Source organism: Choloepus didactylus, chromosome 2 (genome assembly GCF_015220235.1).
Source record: "Choloepus didactylus isolate mChoDid1 chromosome 2, mChoDid1.pri, whole genome shotgun sequence".
Lineage (NCBI taxonomy): Eukaryota > Metazoa > Chordata > Mammalia > Pilosa > Megalonychidae > Choloepus > Choloepus didactylus.
The window spans coordinates 47495409-47514053 of NC_051308.1; the positions used below are offsets into that span (position 1 = coordinate 47495409).

Sequence of the window (18645 nt, forward strand, 5' to 3'; positions counted from 1 at the left end):
AACAATTGCTCTCCCCATATAATAATATAATCTTTGATTTTCAAGATTCATCCCTTCTTGTCAATGGAAAATGTATCCAACAAAACATGGACTTCAAAATATAATGTAAGATTCAAGAGGAGCAGACAACAAAATCCATATCATATCCAATGCTCAGCTGCAAAGGAACACGAAGGTAGCTAAAATCATATGATAGTTCCTAACCATGTTTCAAGATTCAGATCAAATTCTACCTCTTCCAAAACACCTTTCTTACCACTCTAACTTTCACATGTCTCCCCTTCTTTCAAAGTCCCTTATCACTTATCTCCATAATTGCAACTGGACAGCTATTGGACTCTTGACACCTATTTTAATTGGTTATACTATTATTATTTAATGTTTCATTTGTGAAGGTCTTATTTTACCCCATTTAGACTGGAATTATCTTAAGTACGAGGATCATATATTTCTTGCCACAATTCCAAGCTAAGAGCTATGCATACAACAGAAGTTAGTGAACTGAGAAGAAAGCCAGGGGAACAAAATAGACATTTTTATGCCTATCAATAATAGTTTTCTAACAATATAATAGACTAAGAACTGTTCAGAAGTTTGATCCTTTCCATGTGCTCCTTTCATCAACAAATTTAGTGGGTTTCACCCTAAGCCACCATTTCATAATAATGAAGCTGCAGTGACTGCTGTCTGAAATTATGGGAGACCTACCTGGAGAAATTGCAAGTTCAGAGCTACTTTTTTTTTTTTTTTTTTTTTTTTTTAAATATAAAACTGACTTTATTTCAATAGGAAGAACAAAGAGAACGAATTAATACATAGAACTTTTATACTACACTGTGTTTAGAAATAAACTCCCTATTGACAGCCTTTTATAATGTGAGACAAATAACTATTACTTGTTACAGGTGACACCAGGAGTCCTTTACTGTCAACAACCAGAAAGTTCAAAACATCTGTTTCCTTCACAATTACCATGGGTGCTAATAGTAACCAAAACTCGAAATTAACTGAGCCAAATTCTATAAAGGTAAAGTATTTTAAATTAATAGATATGACTTTTTTCTGAAAAAAAATTGACATTAAGTTTATTAATAAGTGTTCATTGTCTACAGAGAACCAGTAAAGTTTGTGAAGTAATTCATTAAGATTTTTCTGTGGATTGCCACATTTATACATGTGAACCAGTTGTAATACTTTTAAAGTAAAAATAACCATGTTATTATACAGTCTTCAGCTTGTAAATAATGACTCTTAAATTTTTGACATTAATGATTAGATTATGTAATTATATACTTTTACCAGAAATTCCTTTTATTTTGTTTAACAAGTACTTTCTATAGGTATTTCTTATAAATCATTCATTCAATATCAATTCCTATGAGAGAAAGACAGCAAAGTCACTTTGCTAAGTCAATATTTGTAGAGTCTTAATATTGATCTTCTTCCTTTGTTTTCCCTTTCTAGACTCAGCCTTTACTAGTTTTCTTTCAACAGAAAATAATAGCTACAGAAACATAAAACATTAACTGGAAACTGTGAGGGTACATTAAAAATGTGCACCTAGAGACCTCTGTAAAAGGGGGAAAAATGGTTATGACCACATACTATAACTGCTGTTAGAAAACTGAACTGATTGTTCTCAAGAGCTACATTTTTGTTTCAAATAACAACTCTGTATTTGTTATTGAACTCTGAAGTCCCTTATATCTTTAAATTGCTAGACAGTGACATTTGTTCTATATTAAAATTTTAAAGCATTATCTCCAAGGAATTATGTTCACACTGTTTAGGAATCTGTACACCCTAAGCAATTTGGTGTGCATCTCCAACATGTTCACACGCAATATTTAATGTTCCAACCATATTATTTTACATCAGTGGAACCTTTTTTGTGTTTTTCAACTAAATTGAATGCTAATAAAATTAACTTAGTTAAACACTTATGGTTTATCTGATTCAAAAGAGTAAATAAACATAATTTTAGCTAATATAAAGAGACTTATAAATAAATATTAGCATGGATTATATTAAATGGTAAGACTTCTGTATCATGCTCTTGTTAATTGGGCCCATACCAATGCAATTCCTTTAATTTGGTTCAACAAATGTTTATTAAGCAGGTAATCTATACCACCTATTTTGCTTAATGCAACATATGAGCCTTGAATTAGAAAATGAAGTTGTTATTTCAGCATTAACAATATACCATGATAGTATAACTTAGTATATCATTTATTCATTCTACAAATATTTACTGAGTGACTACTCTGCTCCAGGCACTGTTCTAGGTGCTGATTAAGAGCTTTGGACTAACACAGAATTCAGCTTGAATTCTGGCTTTGTCACTAAATAACTCTGTGGCTTGGGTAAGTTAGTCAGCAGCCCTCTGAGTCTCAGTTTCCTTGTCTATAAATTGGAAATAGTTATATTTAGTGTGTTTTTAAAAAATTTAATTCAGAGAAAATATGTAAAGCATTTAGCGCAATGCCAGGGACTCAGCCTTCACTTTATTAAATGATAGTGTTGTTAATACTATTACTGCAAAAGAAATGACTATAGATTCTTTAGTATGGGAATGACATGATGAAAGTCTAGTTTGAGAAAAATTAATTTGCTATTTTATTATGTAATGGAGACTTCAAATTAAAGGGACTGAGAGGCTGATGGGGTTATCAAGATACAAAATGTTGAGAGGTTGGCCTTGGTTAGAACCTAAACATACCATTGAAAGGGACAGGTCTAAAAGACAGTGCCAGAATTAGGCTGTAGGCCATAGTGATTGTGTAAGAGGAGACAATATAAGTTTTACATCTAAGACATTAAGAGCAAGAAATGGTGCTGCTAAGGATTAGGAATTAGGTAAAAGGTACTAAGGGAATTTAATGATTAAAAGAAGATGGCTCAACCCATCAAACATGACCACAGACATAGGGGACTGGTGGTTTGATGGGTTGAGCCCTCTACCATAAGTTTTACCCTTGGGAAGACGGTTGCTGCAAAGGAGAGGCTAGGCCTCCCTGTATTTGTGCCTAAGAGTCTCCTCCTGAATGCCTCTTTGTTGCTCAGATGTGGCCCTCTCTCTCTAGCTAAGCCAACTTGAAAGGTGAAATCACTGCCCTCCCCCCTACGTGGGATCAGACACCCAGGGAAGTGAATCTCCCTGGCAACGTGGAATATGACTCCCGGGGAGGAATGTAGACCCGGCATCGTGGGATGGAGAACATCTTCTTGACCAAAAGGGGGATGTGAAAGGAAATGAAATAAGCTTCAGTGGCAGAGAGATTCCAAAACGAGCCGAGAGATCACTCTGGTGGGCACTCTTACGCACACTTTAGACAACCTTTTTTAGGTTCTAAAGAATTGGGGTAGCTGGTGGTGGATACCTGAAACTATTAAACTACAACCCAGAACCCATGAATCTCGAAGACAGTTGTATAAAAATGTAGCTTATGAGGGGTGACAGTGGGATTGGGAATGCCATAAGGACCAAATCCACTTTGTCTAGTTTATGGATCGATGTGTAGAAAAGTAGGGGAAGCAAACAAACAGACAAAGGTACCTAGTGTTCTTTTTTACTTCAATTGCTCTTTTTCACTCTAATTATTATTCTTGTTATTTTTGTGTGTGTGCTAATGAAGGTGTCAGGGATTGATTTAGGTGATGAATGTACAACTATGTAATGGTACTGTAAACAATCGAAAGTACAATTTGTTTTGTATGACTGCGTGGTATGTGAATATATCTCAATAAAATGATGATAAAAAAAAAAAAAAAGAAGATGGCCTACTGTCAGCTTTTTGTTTTTGTGACTTTCATTATAAAATTTAATGGCTTTTGGAAATATTAGATTTCCAATTAGTATTTCTTACCTGATTTTCCACATCCTATTTATGAACTTGATATTGCCCACTGTTGTTTACCATCTAGTATTTCTTAGATGAGTTGAAATGATTTAAAAATCTGTGATCCTTTTGTTATTCAGCAGGATTCAGTTCTTTGCATTTTATTTTTTTTTTATTTTTTAATATTTCAAAGCATTTATTCCAAGCACTTCTCTGTCTCTAGTCTCTATATACCCCCAAATTTGGATTATTTTGTCTATAACCTTATAAACTGATCCCCCCTCCATACTTATCTTTTTTTTTTTTTTTTACAAAACAAATTGTACTTTCGATTGTTTACAGTACCATTACATAGTTGTACATTCATCACCTAAATCAATCCCTGACACCTTCATTAGCACACACACAAAAATAACAAGAATAATAATTAGAGTGAAAAAGAGCAATTGAAGTAAAAAAGAACACTAGGTACCTTTGTCTGTTTGTTTGCTTCCCCTACTTTTCTACACATCCATCCATAAACTAGACAAAGTGGAGTTTGGTCCTTATGGCATTCCCAATCCCACTGTCACCCCTCATAAGCTACATTTTTATACAACTGTCTTCGAGATTCATGGGTTCTGGGTTGTAGTTTAATAGTTTCAGGTATCCACCACCAGCTACCCCAATTCTTTAGAACCTAAAAAGGGTTGTCTAAAGTGTGCGTAAGAGTGCCCACCAGAGTGATCTCTCGGCTCGTTTTGGAATCTCTCTGCCACTGAAGCTTATTTCATTTCCTTTCACATCCCCCTTTTGGTCAAGAAGATGTTCTCCATCCCACGATGCCGGGTCTATATTCCTCCCCGGGAGTCGTATTCCACGTTGCCAGGGAGATTCACTTCCCTGGGTGTCTGATCCCACGTAGGGGGGAGGGCAGTGATTTCACCTTTCAAGTTGGCTTAGCCAGAGAGAGAGGGCCACATCTGAGCAACAAAGAGGCATTCAGGAGGAGACTCTTAGGCACAAATATAGGGAGGCCTAGCCTCTCCTTTGCAGCAACCGTCTTCCCAAGAGTAAAACTTATGGTAGAGGGCTCAACCCATCAAACCACCAGTCCCCTATGTCTGTGGTCATGTTAGCAACCATGGAGGTGGGGTAGGCGAATACCCCTGCATTCTCCACAGGCTCCTCAAGGGGGCACTACATCTTTTTTTTTTTTTTCCTTGTTTGTCTTTTTTCTTTTTTTTTTTTTTAACTTTCCCTTCTTTTTTAAATCAACTGTATGCAAAAAAAAGTTAAAAAGAAAACAAACATACAATAAAAGAACATTTCAAAGAGACCATAACAAGGGAGTAAGAAAAAGACAACTAACCTAAGATAACTGCTTAACTTCCAACATGTTCCTACTTTACCCCAAGAAAGTTACATAATATAGCAACATTTCAGTGAACTTGTTCCTACTACATCCATCAGAAATTAACAGACCATAGTCATTTCTGGGCATCCCCAGAACGTTAAATAGCTTATCTGTTCTTCTTGGATTATTGTTCCCCCTTCCTTAATTGCTCTCTACTGCTAGTTCCCCTACATTCTACATTATAAACCATTTGTTTTACATTTTTCAAAGTTCACATTAGTGGTAGCATATAATATTTCTCTTTTTGTGCCTGGCTTATTTCGCTCAGCATTATGTCTTCAAGGTTCATCCATGTTGTCATATGTTTCACCAGATCGTTCCTTCTTACTGACGCGTAGTATTCCATCGTGTGTATATACCACATTTTATTTATCCACTCATCTGTTGAAGGACATTTGGGTTGTTTCCATCTCTTGGCGATTGTGAATAATGCTGCTATGAACATTGGCGTGCAGATATCTGTTCGTGTCACTGCTTTCCTATCTTCCGGGTATATACCGAGAAGTGCAATCGCCGGATCGAATGGTAGCTCTATATCTAGTTTTCTAAGGAACTGCCAGACTGACTTCCAGAGTGGCTGAACCATTATACAGTCCCACTAACAGTGAATAAGAGTTCCAATTTCTCCACATCCCCTCCAGCATTTGTAGTTTCCTGTTTGTTTAATGGCAGCCATTCTAACCGGTGTTAGATGGTATCTCATTGTGGTCTTAATTTGCATCTCTCTAATAGCTAGTGAAGCTGAACATTTTTTCATGTGTTTCTTGGCCATTTGTATTTCCTCTTCAGAGAACTGTCTTTTCATATCTTTTGCCCATTTTATAATTGGGCTGTCTGTACTATTGTCATTGAGTTGTAGGATTTCTTTGTATATGCAAGATATCAGTCTTTTGTCAGATACATGGTTTCCAAAAATTTTTTCCCATTCAGTTGGCTGCCTCTTTACCTTTTTGAGAAATTCCTTTGAGGTGCAGAAACTTCTAAGCTTGAGGAGTTCCCATTTATCTATTTTCTCTTTTGTTGCTTGTGCTTTGGGTGTAAAGTCTAGGAAGTGGCCTCCTAATACAAGGTCTTGAAGAGGTTTTCCTACATTATCTTCTAGGAGTTTTATGGTACTTTCTTTTATATTGAGGTCTTTGGTCCATTTTGAGTTAATTTTTGTGTAGGGGGTGAGGTAGGGGTCCTCTTTCATTCTTTTGGATATGGATATCCAACTCTCCCAGCCCCATTTGTTGAAAAGACCATTATGGCTCAGTTCGGTGACTTTGGGGGCCTTATCAAAGATCAGTCGGCCATAGATCTGAGGGTCTATCTCTGAATTCTCAATTCGATTCCATTGATCTATATGTCTATCTTTGTGCCAGTACCATGCTGTTTTGGCAACTGTGGCTTTATAATAAGCTTCAAAGTCAGGGAGTGTAAGTCCTCCCACTTCGTTTTTCTTTTTTAGAGTGTCTTTAGCAATTCGAGGCATCTTCCCTTTCCAAATAAATTTGATAACTAGCTTTTCCAAGTCTGCAAAGTAGGCTGTTGGAATTTTGATTGGGATTGCATTGAATCTGTAGATGAGTTTGGGTAGAATTGACATCTTAATGACATTTAGTCTTCCTATCCATGAACATGGAATATTTTTCCATCTTTTAAGGTCCCCTTCTATTTCTTTTAGTAGAGTTACGTAGTTTTCTTTGTATAGGTCTTTTACATCTTTGGTTAAGTTTATTCCTAGGTACTTGATTTTTTAGTTGCTATTGAAAATGGTATCTTTTTCTTGAGTGTCTCTTCAGTTTGTTCATTTCTAGCATATAGAAACATTAATGACTTATGTGCATTAATCTTGTATCCCGCTACTTTGCTAAATTTGTTTATTAGCTCTAGTAGCTGTATCGTCGATTTCTCAGGGTTTTCTAGATATAAGATCATATCATCTGCAAACAATGACAGTTTTACTTCTTCTTTTCCAATTTGGATGCCTTTTATTTCTTTGTCTTGCCGGATTGCCCTGGCTAGCACTTCCAGCACAATGTTGAATAACAGTGGTGACAGCGGGCATCCTTGTCTTGTTCCTGATCTTAGAGGGAAGGCTTTCAGTCTCTCACCATTGAGTACTATGCTGGCTGTGGGTTTTTCATATATGCTCTTTATCATGTTGAGGAAGTTTCCTTCAATTCCTACCTTTTGAAGTGTTTTTATCAAAAAGGGATGTTGGATTTTGTCAAATGCTTTTTCAGCATCTATTGAGATGATCAATTGATTTTTCCCTTTTGACTTGTTAATGTGTTGTAATACATTGATTGTTTTTCTTATGTTGAACCATCCTTGCATGCCTGGAATGAACCCCACTTGGTCATGGTGTATAATTTTTTTAATGTGTCTTTGGATTCGATTTGCAAGTATTTTGTTGAGGATTTTTGCATCTATATTCATTAGGGAGATTGGCCGGTAGTTTTCCTTTTTTGTAGCATCTTTGCCTGGTTTTGGTATTAGATTGATGTTAGCTTCATAAAATGAGTTAGGTAGTGTTCCATTTTTTTCAATGTTTTGAAAGAGTTTGAGTAAGATTGGTGTCAGTTCTTTCTGGAAAGTTTGGTAGAATTCCCCTGTGAAGCCATCTGGCCCTGGGCATTTACTTGTGGGAAGATTTTTGATGACTGATTGGATCTCTTTGCTTGTGATGGGTTGGTTGAGGTCTTCTATTTCTTCTCTGGTCAGTCTAGGTTGTTCATATGTTTCCAGGAAATTGTCCATTTCTTCTACATTATCCAGTTTGTTGCCATACAGTTGTTCATAATATCCTCTTATAATTTTTTTAATTTCTTCAGGATCTGCAGTTATGTCACCTTTTTCATTCATTATTTTGTTTATATGGGTCTTCTCTCTTTTTGATTTTGTCAGTCTGGCTAGGGGCTTGTCAATCTTGTTGATCTTCTCAAAGAACCAACTTTTGGTGATATTTATCCTTTCTATTGTTTTTTTTGTTCTCTATGTCATTTATTTCTGCTTTAATCCTTGTTATTTCTTTTCTTGTACATGGTTTAGGATTGGTTTGCTGTTCATTTTCTAGCTTCTTCAGTTGATCCATTAGTTCTTTGATTTTGGCTCTTTCTTCCTTTTTAATATATGCGTTTAGTGCTATAAATTTCCCCCTTAGCACTGCTTTTGCTGCATCCCATAGGTTTTGGTATGTTGTGTTCTCATTTTCATTCGTCTCTATATATTTAGCAATTTCTCTTGCTATTTCTTCTTTAACCCACTGATTGTTTAGGAGTGTGTTGTTTAACCTCCAGGTATTTGTGAATTTTCTAAGTCTCTGATGGTTATTGACTTCTAATTGTATTCCATTGTGGTCAGAGAATGTGCTTTGAATAATTTCAATCTTTTTAAATTTATTGAGGCTTGTTTTATGTCCCAGCATATGATCTATTCTGGAGAAAGTTCCGTGAGCACTAGAAAAGTATGTGTATCCTGGTGATTTGGGATGTAATGTCCTGTAGATGTCTGTTAAATCTAATTCATTTATCAGATTGTTTAGGTTTTCAATTTTCTTATTGGTTTTCTGTCTGGTTGATCTATCTACAGGAGAGAGTGATGTGTTGAAGTCTCCCACAATTATTGTGGAAACATCAATTGCTTCCTTTAGTTTTGCCAATGTTTCTCTCATGTATTGTGTGGCACCTTGATTGGGTGCATAGACATTTACGATTGTTATTTCTTCTTGCTGAATTGCCCCTTTTATTAGTATGTAGTGGCCTTCTTTGTCTCTCAAAACATCCCTGCATTTGAAGTCTATTTTATCTGAGATTAATATTGCTACACCTGCTTTCTTTTGGCTGTAGCTTGCATGAAATATTTTTTTCCATCCTTTCACTTTCAGTTTCTTTGTGTCCCTGTGTCTAAGATGAGTCTCTTGTATGCAACATATTGATGGTTCATTTTTTTTGATCCATTCTGCGAATCTATATCTTTTAATTGGGGAGTTTAATCCATTTACATTCAACGTTAAAACCGTGAAGGCATTTCTTGAATCGGCCATCTTATCCTTTGGATTATGTTTGCCATATTTTTCCCTCTCTCTATTAATATCCTTTATTGTACCCATACCGAATCTCTTTAGTACTGAACCTTTCTCCAAGTCTCTCTGTCCTGTCTTTGTTTCTCTGTCTGTAGGGCTCCCTTTAGTATCTCCAGTAGGGCAGGTCTCTTGTTAGCAAATTCTCTCAGCATTTCTTTGTCTGTGAAAAATTTAAGCTCTCCCTCAAATTTGAAGGAGAGCTTTGCTGGATAAAGTATTCTTGGCTGGAAATTCCTCTCACTCAGAATTTTAAATATATCGTGCCACTGCCTTCTCGCCTCCATGGTGGCTGCTGAGTAGTCACTACTTAGTCTTATGCTGTTTCCTTTGTATGTGGTGAATTGCTTTTCTCTTGCTGCTTTCAGAACTTGCTCCTTCTCTTCTATGTTTGACAGTGTGATCAGTATATGTCTCGGAGTGGGTTTTTTTGGATTTATTCTATTTGGAATTCGCTGAGCATTTACGATTTGTGTATTTATGTTGTTTAGAAGATTTGGGAAGTTTTCCCCAACAATTTCTTTGAATACTCTTCCTAGACCTTTACCCTTTTCTTCCCCTTCTGGGACACCAATGAGTCTTATATTCGGACGTTTCATATTATCTATCATATCCCTGAGGTCCATTTCGAGTTTTTCAATTTTTTTCCCCATTCTTTCTTTTATGCTTTCATTTTCCATTCTGTCATCTTCGAGGTCACTGATTCGTTGTTCAACTTCCTCTAGTCTTGTACTATGAGTGTCCAGAATCTTTTTAATTTGGTCAACAGTTTCTTTAATTTCCATAAGATCATCCATTTTTTTATTTAGTCTTGCAATGTCTTCTTTATGCTCTTCTAGGGTCTTCTTGATTTCCTTCATATCCCGTACTATGGTCTCAATGTTCATCTTTAGTTCTTTGAGTAGCTGCTCTAGGTGCTGTGTGTCTTCTGGTCTTTTGATTTGGGTGCTTGGGCTTGGGTTATCCATATCGTCTGGTTTTTTCATATGCTTTATAATTTTCTGTTGTTTTTGGCCTCGTGGCATTTGCTGAACTTGATAGGGTTCTTTTAGGGTTTGTAGACCAGTTGAAGTCCTTATCTCTAATTTATCAGATCTACAGCTTCGTGGAGTACACTTTCTCTAACTAACCAGCAGGTGGCGTCCACGAGCCACCTGTTCTCCACAAGCCAGATCTCCCCTGCCTAGCCTTTTTGGTGAGTGGGGGAGTGAGTCTTGTGGGGCCCAATTGGTGTACCAAGCTTGCGTGTGTAGTTGGTGTTGCCTGCCCTGTATGTGGGGCATGTTGTTGGGCAGTCGGGGAGGGGGGGTGGCCCTAACAATCAAATCTCCCTGATGATCCTAGAGTTTTAAAGCTGCTGCAATAGTCTAATCCTTCAGTTCAGTCCTGCCACAGTTTGTCTCTGCCACTGACCCACAAGTCTTTGGTATTGGCGTATGGCTCCTGAGACTTGCAAGTGGGCCCCTCTTCCAGACTGTGCACCCCGGGTCCTCTGTTGAGGGATGACTGTGCTATGTCACAGGTGAGTGCCGTCCCCCCAGGGCAGTTCTGGGCTGCTGGGCTGTGTTGGGAGGCTCCCAGTCTGCTCAAATGATGGCTGAATGGGGCTCTGTTAATTCACACTGCTCCCCCTTCCCAGCTCTGGGACATTCAGCTGAGGTTGCAGGGAAGGCTAATGTCCACGCCCAGTTTTGTGGTGTGTGCCTGTTATTTGAAGCACTTCCGTCACACTGGGTTGTCTGGGGCAGCTCTGGGCTATGGGGCTGGCGATGGGCAGGAGTGTTTCCTGTCCACCAGGATGGTGGCTGTGAGCGGACACCCCCCTTTTCTTGGGAAGTTGTGTTGTTTATTGAATTTTCTCAGCCACTGGATTATTGCCTTTTGTCTCAGAGCTCTCTTAGTTCTGCTCTTGACTTGACGTGCCCAAATTTCAATTCTTTGAAGCTTTCTGTATTGAGCTTCTTAGAGTAATTGTTTTAGAAAAAGCAAAAAGGATTTAAAAAAAAAAAAAAAAAAAAAAAAAAAACGGCCCTCGTCAGAGATCTAATGGGTTATTGAAATCCTAATAGACAAATAGACAAAGCAACCAGGGCCATTAAGGAAAGGTGCACAGGGCTGAGAGATCAGCTTTGCTTCGGGATTTGCATATGCGCCTCAAGGCCTGATCTCCGCCCTTCCCCTTTCTGTGTTCACCAGAACTCCAAAAATCCTCTGCTTTTATTTTGGAGTTTTTCGTGTTGTTTTTTTTCTATGCCTGTCTCCTCTCTGCTGGGCTGGCTGCTCTCAGAGTCTCTGGTGTCTGGTCTCAGTCTATCTATGGTTGGAGTTTGAATCAGTAGAATGAGTTTCCGATAAGAGCAGCCACTGCAATTCTCCCTTCTCCTTCCCGGAGCTGACAGCTCCTCCTCCCCCGGGACTGAGCCTGGCAGGGAGGGGCGCGGGTCCCCTGGCCACAAAAACTTACAGATCTCGCTGATCTCAGCAGTTCCACGTTTTCATGAGTGTTGTATGAAGTATGCCCAAAGACAGATTGCTCTGTGGTGTCCAGTCCACGCAGTTCCTGGCTTTTTACCTACTTTCCTGGAGGAGTAACTAAAACATACAGCTCACCAGTCTGCCATCTTGCCTTTGCATCTCAGAGCTACTTTTGTAGGATTTGGAATAATGGTATCGAAAATACTTTGGGCCCTGAAAGGTGCATAGAACACAGTTCCATATTTCACCATGGAGAAAGCCAATGGAAAAGTTTCCACCTATTTTTAAATGTGCCTTTTCTAATCAAGATGGCAGCATAAGAGATTCCTTGGCAAGTTTCCTCTCAAGACACAAATAAATAAAAGGGAATTCCACTCACTTGGAACTTTGGAGGATGACAGACTGGAGAAAAACTCCAGAAATAATGAATCGAATGGGGAAAAAAAAACACACCAAAAAAGACAGTAGGAAATCTGCAACTGAGACCTGCCAGTCTGGCCCCCTCCTCACACTCAGTTCCATGTGGTTTGAGTCACACAGCAGCAGCACTCTGGCCCAAGCAACTACTGCCATGGTTCTTGACCACAGAGCACAGAGCACTGAGAGCCCATGCACATTCAGGATTGGAACTCAAGGCCACAGAGACCCAAGGCGGGCCCCAGTGGTGGGCAAGTATGCTCATATGAAATGGCCTCCATGAAACAAGAGTGGCCTGGTGCAGCAGAACTGTCGCAAGCAGTGCACACTCCCAGCCCACTACCTAATTGTTGGGGCACCAAAATGGAAAAAAAAAAACAGGTGTTTTTGAACTCTGACCCCATCAGACTTCCTGTGGCAGGATACCCTAATGTGGAAGTTACCGGAGGCGGAGAAGGCCCAAGGAAAAGGGGAATACTGAATCACTGTAAGCAGGATGGACAAGGACTGAAAGCTGTATTAAAAAGGTAGCCCTGAGTGTGGGAGAACAATTGAGGAAATCATAGCCAGTGAGGAGGAATACTTGCATAAAAACAAATAGAACAATCCAGGACTCCCAGGGAAGGTACAGAGGAAAGAAAATCTTCTCCTGGAGGCTAAGAGATTGTATACAATAGGGTAATTTTAAAAGGTACAGCACATGTCCAGGGCAAGAGATAGGTGCAAAAGACTTGAGAAAATCGGAGCTGTTAAATGCAGGTTACTCTAAAGGTTCAGTATAAGCTGGACTAAGTGTTGAAGAAGATTCTTAACACACAGTCGATCTACAATAAAACCTAGGCAAGGGGGAGAACTGACTTCCAGAGTTATCACATCAAAATAATCAAATACCCAGACATAAGCAAAAAATCACAAGCCAGACAAAGAAACAGGAAAATATGGCTCATTAAAGGGAACAAATGGAAACTTCAGAGGAAACACAGACACTGGAAAAACCTAGACTTAGTTTGCTTAATAAAAATCCCAGGATAACCACAAATAAATTATTTTAAAAATATAAAGAAATAGAAATGAGAAAGGGATCATTTACTCACAAAAGATCACCTATACACAAAAGAAGGCTGCAGTAAAGGAAAAGAGAGAGAAAAAAGATATAAGACATATAAAAAGCAAAGGAAAAAAGTAAGTCCTGCCTTATCAGTAACAACACTGAATGTAAATGTACTAAGCTCCCCAATCAAAAGACACAGATTGGGCAGTTCCTGTTTTGAGAACCCAGAGGGAGAAGCAGCCAGGGTGCCCAAGGCGACCGCGATGGATACAAAGTGGATCATAGCTCTCAAACAGTTTTAATATTGATATTATGCTGATGTCACATGCCCTGGAAAGGTATGCATACAAATGGAATTAACTGTTCCTTGAAGGTTGGAAACATTCACCTGTGAAACCATCCGAATTTTTCCATATTTTGGGGAGGAAGATATAATCTGGTTAATGAAAAGACAATGAATATCAAGAAAGAACCAGTGAAAAAGATTATAAGAACAAACCATCTTCCAAACTCATTCCATGATTTCAGAACTGGGTGGATTTCTAATTTTTCTTTTTTCATCTCTAATATTCAACTTGTAAAGTCAATGCTCAACACATTTTGGGGGGAATCAAATAGGTAAGAAAGAGTTACCAAACTTTGTTCCTTTTTCTGCATGAAAGTAATTTTTTCACATGACTAAAATATCTGATAGGAAGACTCATGATTTTTTACATATAGTAGGAAACAGGAAGGCTGGCCTCATTACACATGCATTTAATAGCATACCCATGATCTGCTCTTGTAGTAACATTGCTATTACATTTGGCTTCTAGTTGGCTGTTGCTTAAAACTATGAGTTATTTTAGGCTATTTTTGTTATTTTGAGCTATAGTATGTTCAGCTTTTAAAACACAGGTTTAAATAAACTGCAAATCAAGTGCACTTTAAAATATTGGTTTTGAAATATCATGGCACAGTGGAAACAATTTTGAATTGGGGATCATTGTGGTTATAGTCCCTACTCTGCCAAGAACTGAGATTTCAGGAAAATCCCTTCACCTCATCTCTGTTTTCACACCTTTAAATAACTGAGGCAAAGTATCCAACGTCTAAGTTTACTAGGAGTCAAGAATCATTCAACAACAAGATCCTGGCCTTAGCAGATGGTGATTTAAGGCATTTCATGATGTTCATTAATTCATAGTGATGGCCTAGTTCTTTGGACCAAACTTTCCAAGTGTCCACAGTACTCAGCTCTCAGGGGAGTGGGTAGACTAGAGATAGCAAAAAAGGTTCTTTCAAGGCATTTAAAAATTATTGAGTTCTAGTCATGTTTAGACTGTTTTTGAAACCATCATCTAGGTTTGAAACTTACATATAATGTCCTTGCCCATTCTGACAAGTAAAGTTATTATTAATCTTTAAATTTTCAGAAATTACCCAGAGGTAAGCCTTGTTTTTGGCCAGTGATATTGTCATCTTATACCTGGTACTAAAACCTAAATTGTATTCAGTAATAGTTTACTATTTATTTGTTAGTTTTCGGTAATGAAAACTAAATGTATTTCTATAGCTTACTTCTATAGATGATCACTTTCTTTAACGAAGAATGCATCAAGTTCATATAGCCAAACAGCAATCTTTTTATGTGACTTTAAAATTTAATACAGAGAAATACAAAATAATATCTTGTAAAGTATTCAGTATTCTACGTTTGAGCTCACTGAAAATATTTTCCCCTGTTCTTAATTAAGATGACTATAGATATCAGGTTCCATGACCCTTATTATTTAGAAGTATTAGATTTTTTTTCTCTCGCCATCCTTCTTAACAAGAACAGAAAGTTGGTAATTTAAATACCAGTAATAATAATGATTATCATAGAATCATCACAAAATTTCTATCAAATTAACTAAATTACTCTGTGAACTGAAGCAAAGAACAGTCACCCCATTAGTGGGTTAGCACAGAGGTTGAATATCTTATTGCTGAGATCTGTCTTGTTAAGTGAGCAGTCAGAAGGAGCTACTCTGGAACACTTGGCAGAAGTCAGAATAGGTCTGTCTTAAGCAGAGCGATCAAATGTCACTGGAGTCATCTGAAGAAGTGAAATGGAAGACTCTCTAACATGTGTGTTCTACTATCAGTTTTGCCACTGATAAGTTCATCACTTTCAGTGGCCTCAGCTCCATCATTTATAGACTTGGGAACATTCACCCCAACTACTCCCACGGGATTGCTATGCATATCAAGACTACTTCTTCATATCTGACTTCCCTCTAAAAGTGATGTGAGTTAGTTTCGAATAAATATAGAGGTATAACAATAACACTCATAAAAGACAAACAGCCAAGTAGCAAAGGACAATAAAAGTTAAACAGTTTTGCAAGAATTCCCAAATAAGAAAAGCTCTAACTGTGAATTTTTATTGGCCAGTGCAAACAGTTATATAGTTCTCTTTTTGTTGAAATACATGAGATTGAAAGTGCTACCTAGCTCTGACCTCTGAATGTAATTTCTCAGCTGAGGTTTAATAAGAAAATGCAAGTAAATAACCAGAGTAAAAATGATAGTTTGGGGTCTTTATTTTGTTTAATATTGAAATGTTTATTAACATCAATATTTGTTGTTTTGAAAATTTTGTAATTCATAAAATAAAAAATCAGTAAAACAAACAAAAAAGACACAGATTTGCAGAATGGATAAAAAAGCATGACCCCAAAGGAGAGGCTAGGCCTCCCTATAATTGTGCCTAAGAGCCTCCTCCCGAATGCCTCTTTGTTGCTCAGATGTGGCCCTCTCTCTCTACCTAAACCAACTTGAAAGGTGAAATCACTGCCCTCCCCGCTACGTGGGATCAGACACCCAAGGGAGTGAATCTCCCTGGCAACGTGGAATATGACTCCCGGGGAGGAATACAGACCTGGCATCGTGGGATGGAGAACATCCTCTTGACCAAAAGGGGGATGTGAAAGGAAATGAAATAAGCTTCAGTGGCAGACAGATTCCAAAAGGAGCCGAGAGGTCGCTCTGGTGGGCACTCTTACGCACAATTTAGACAACCCTTTTTAGGTTCTAAAGAATTGGGGTAACTGGTGGTAGATACCTGAAACTATCAAACTACAACCCAGAACCCATGAATCTCGAAGACAATTGTATAAAAATGTAGCTCATGAGGGGTGACAATGGGATTGGGAAAGCCATATGGACAACACTCCCCTTTGTCTAGTTTATGGATGGATGAGTAGAAAAATAGGGGTAGGAAACAAACAAACAAACAGACAAAGGTACCCAGTGTTCTTTTTTACTTTAATTGCTCTTTTTCACTTAATTATTATTCTTGTTATTTGTGTGTGTGTGCTAATGAAGATGTCAGGGATTGATTTAGGTGATGAATGTACAACTATGTAATGGCACTGTGAACAATCGAATGTACGATTTGTTTTGTATGACTGCGTGGTATGTGAATATATCTCAATAAAATGAAGATTTAAAAAAAAAAAAGAAAAAAAAAAAGCAGAAAAGTACAAGTGATGGAGAAGATGAAAAAAAAAGCATGACCCAACTATATGTTGCTTGCAAGAGACTTACCTTAGACCCAAAGACACAAATAGGTCAAAGGTAAAAGGTTGGAAAAAGATATTCCATGCAAACAGTAATCAAAAGAGAGCTGGGAGTAGCAGTATAGTAACAGACAAAATAGACTTTAAGCCAAAAGTTGCTGTAAAAGACAATGAAAGACACTATACATTAATAAAAGGGTCATTACACTGAGAAGAAATAACAATTATAAACATTTATGCACCTAACCACAGCAGCCCAAAAATACATGAGACAAATGTGGACAAAACTGAGGGGAGAAACAGACACCTCTACACTAATAGTTGGTAACTTCAATATACTGCTTTCATCAATGAAGTGAACATCTAGACAGATCAATAAGGAAATGGAGAAGTGGATCAATATAATAAATGAACTAGACATAACAGTCATATATAGAAAGAACACTGCAAACCAAAACAGCAAAATACACATTCTTCTCAAGGGCACATGGATCATTCTTCAGGATAGACCACACATTAAGTCACAAACAAGTCTCAATACATTTAAAAAGACTGAAATTATTCAAAGCATCATCTTTCGCCACAATAGAATGAAGCTACAAATCAGTAATAGAGGGAGAACTGGAAAATCCACAAATACATGGAAGTTAACACACTCTTAAAAGATCAGTGGGTCAAAGAAGAAATTATAAGGGAAACCTGGAAATATCTTGAGAGGCATGAAAATGAAAACACAACATATCAAAACTTCAGGATGAAGTGAAGGCAGTGCTCATAGGGAAATTTATAGCCCTAAAAGCTTACATTAATAAAGAAAATACAGCTCAGATTAGAGACCTAATCACATACCAGGAAGAACTAGAAAAGAATAGCAAACTAAATCCAAAGAGATCAAAAAGAAGGAAATAACAAAGATTAGAGCAGAAATAAATGAAATAGAAAATTAAAAAATAGAATGAATTAGCAAAACAAAAGATGGCTCTTTGAAAAGATCAACAAAATAGACAAAGCTTTAGCTAGACTGACAAGGCAAAAAAGAGAAAGATGTAAATAATTAAATCAGAAATAAAAGGGAAGCCAGTACTACTGAACACACAGAAATAAAAAGGGTCATACAAGGATACAATGAACAACTGTATGCCAGCAAATTAGACAACCTAGATGAAATGGACAAATTCTTAGAAACTCACAAACAACGTACACTGATTCTAAAAGAAACGGGATTTCAACAGACCAATAACAACTAAAGAGATTCAATCAGTAATCAAAAATCTCCCAACAAAGAAAAGCCCAGGACAAGATGGCGTCACTGTGAATTTTTGCAAATATTCCAAGAAGAAGTAACACCAATCCTGCTACAATCTTCCAAAAAATTGAAACCATGTATGTGATAAGGGTTTAATATCCAGAATTTAAAGAACTTCTATGAGTAAACAACAGAAAGACACATGCCCCAATTAAACAATGGAAGAAGATTTGAATAGACATTTCTCCCAAGAAGATATACAAATGAACAATAAGTATATGAAAAGAAGCTCGAAGTCACCAGCCATCAGGTAAATGCAAATCAAAACCACAATGAGATGCCATCGCATACTCACTAGGAATGGCTATTAAAAAAATAATAAAAATAACACGTGTTGGAGAGGATGCAGAAAAACAGGAACAATCACTCATTGCTGGTGGGGATGTAAAATGGTACAGCTGCTGTGGAAGACAGTTTTGTGGTTTCCTCAGAAAGCTAAGTATAGAACTATGTATGACCTAGCAATCCCATTACTAGATATATAGCCAAATAATTGAAAGCAGGGACTCAGACGTTTGCACACTGACGTGGCAATACTCATAATTGC

The 18645-nt window shown here is 37.5% G+C and overlaps 1 protein-coding gene across 1 annotated transcript in view; it reads right to left on the reverse strand.

The window, feature by feature from the left end:
- The window catches only part of FLVCR1 (FLVCR heme transporter 1), a 61148-nt gene that overhangs the window by 13133 nt on the left and 29370 nt on the right, over positions 1-18645 (reverse strand). The window lies entirely within an intron of this gene.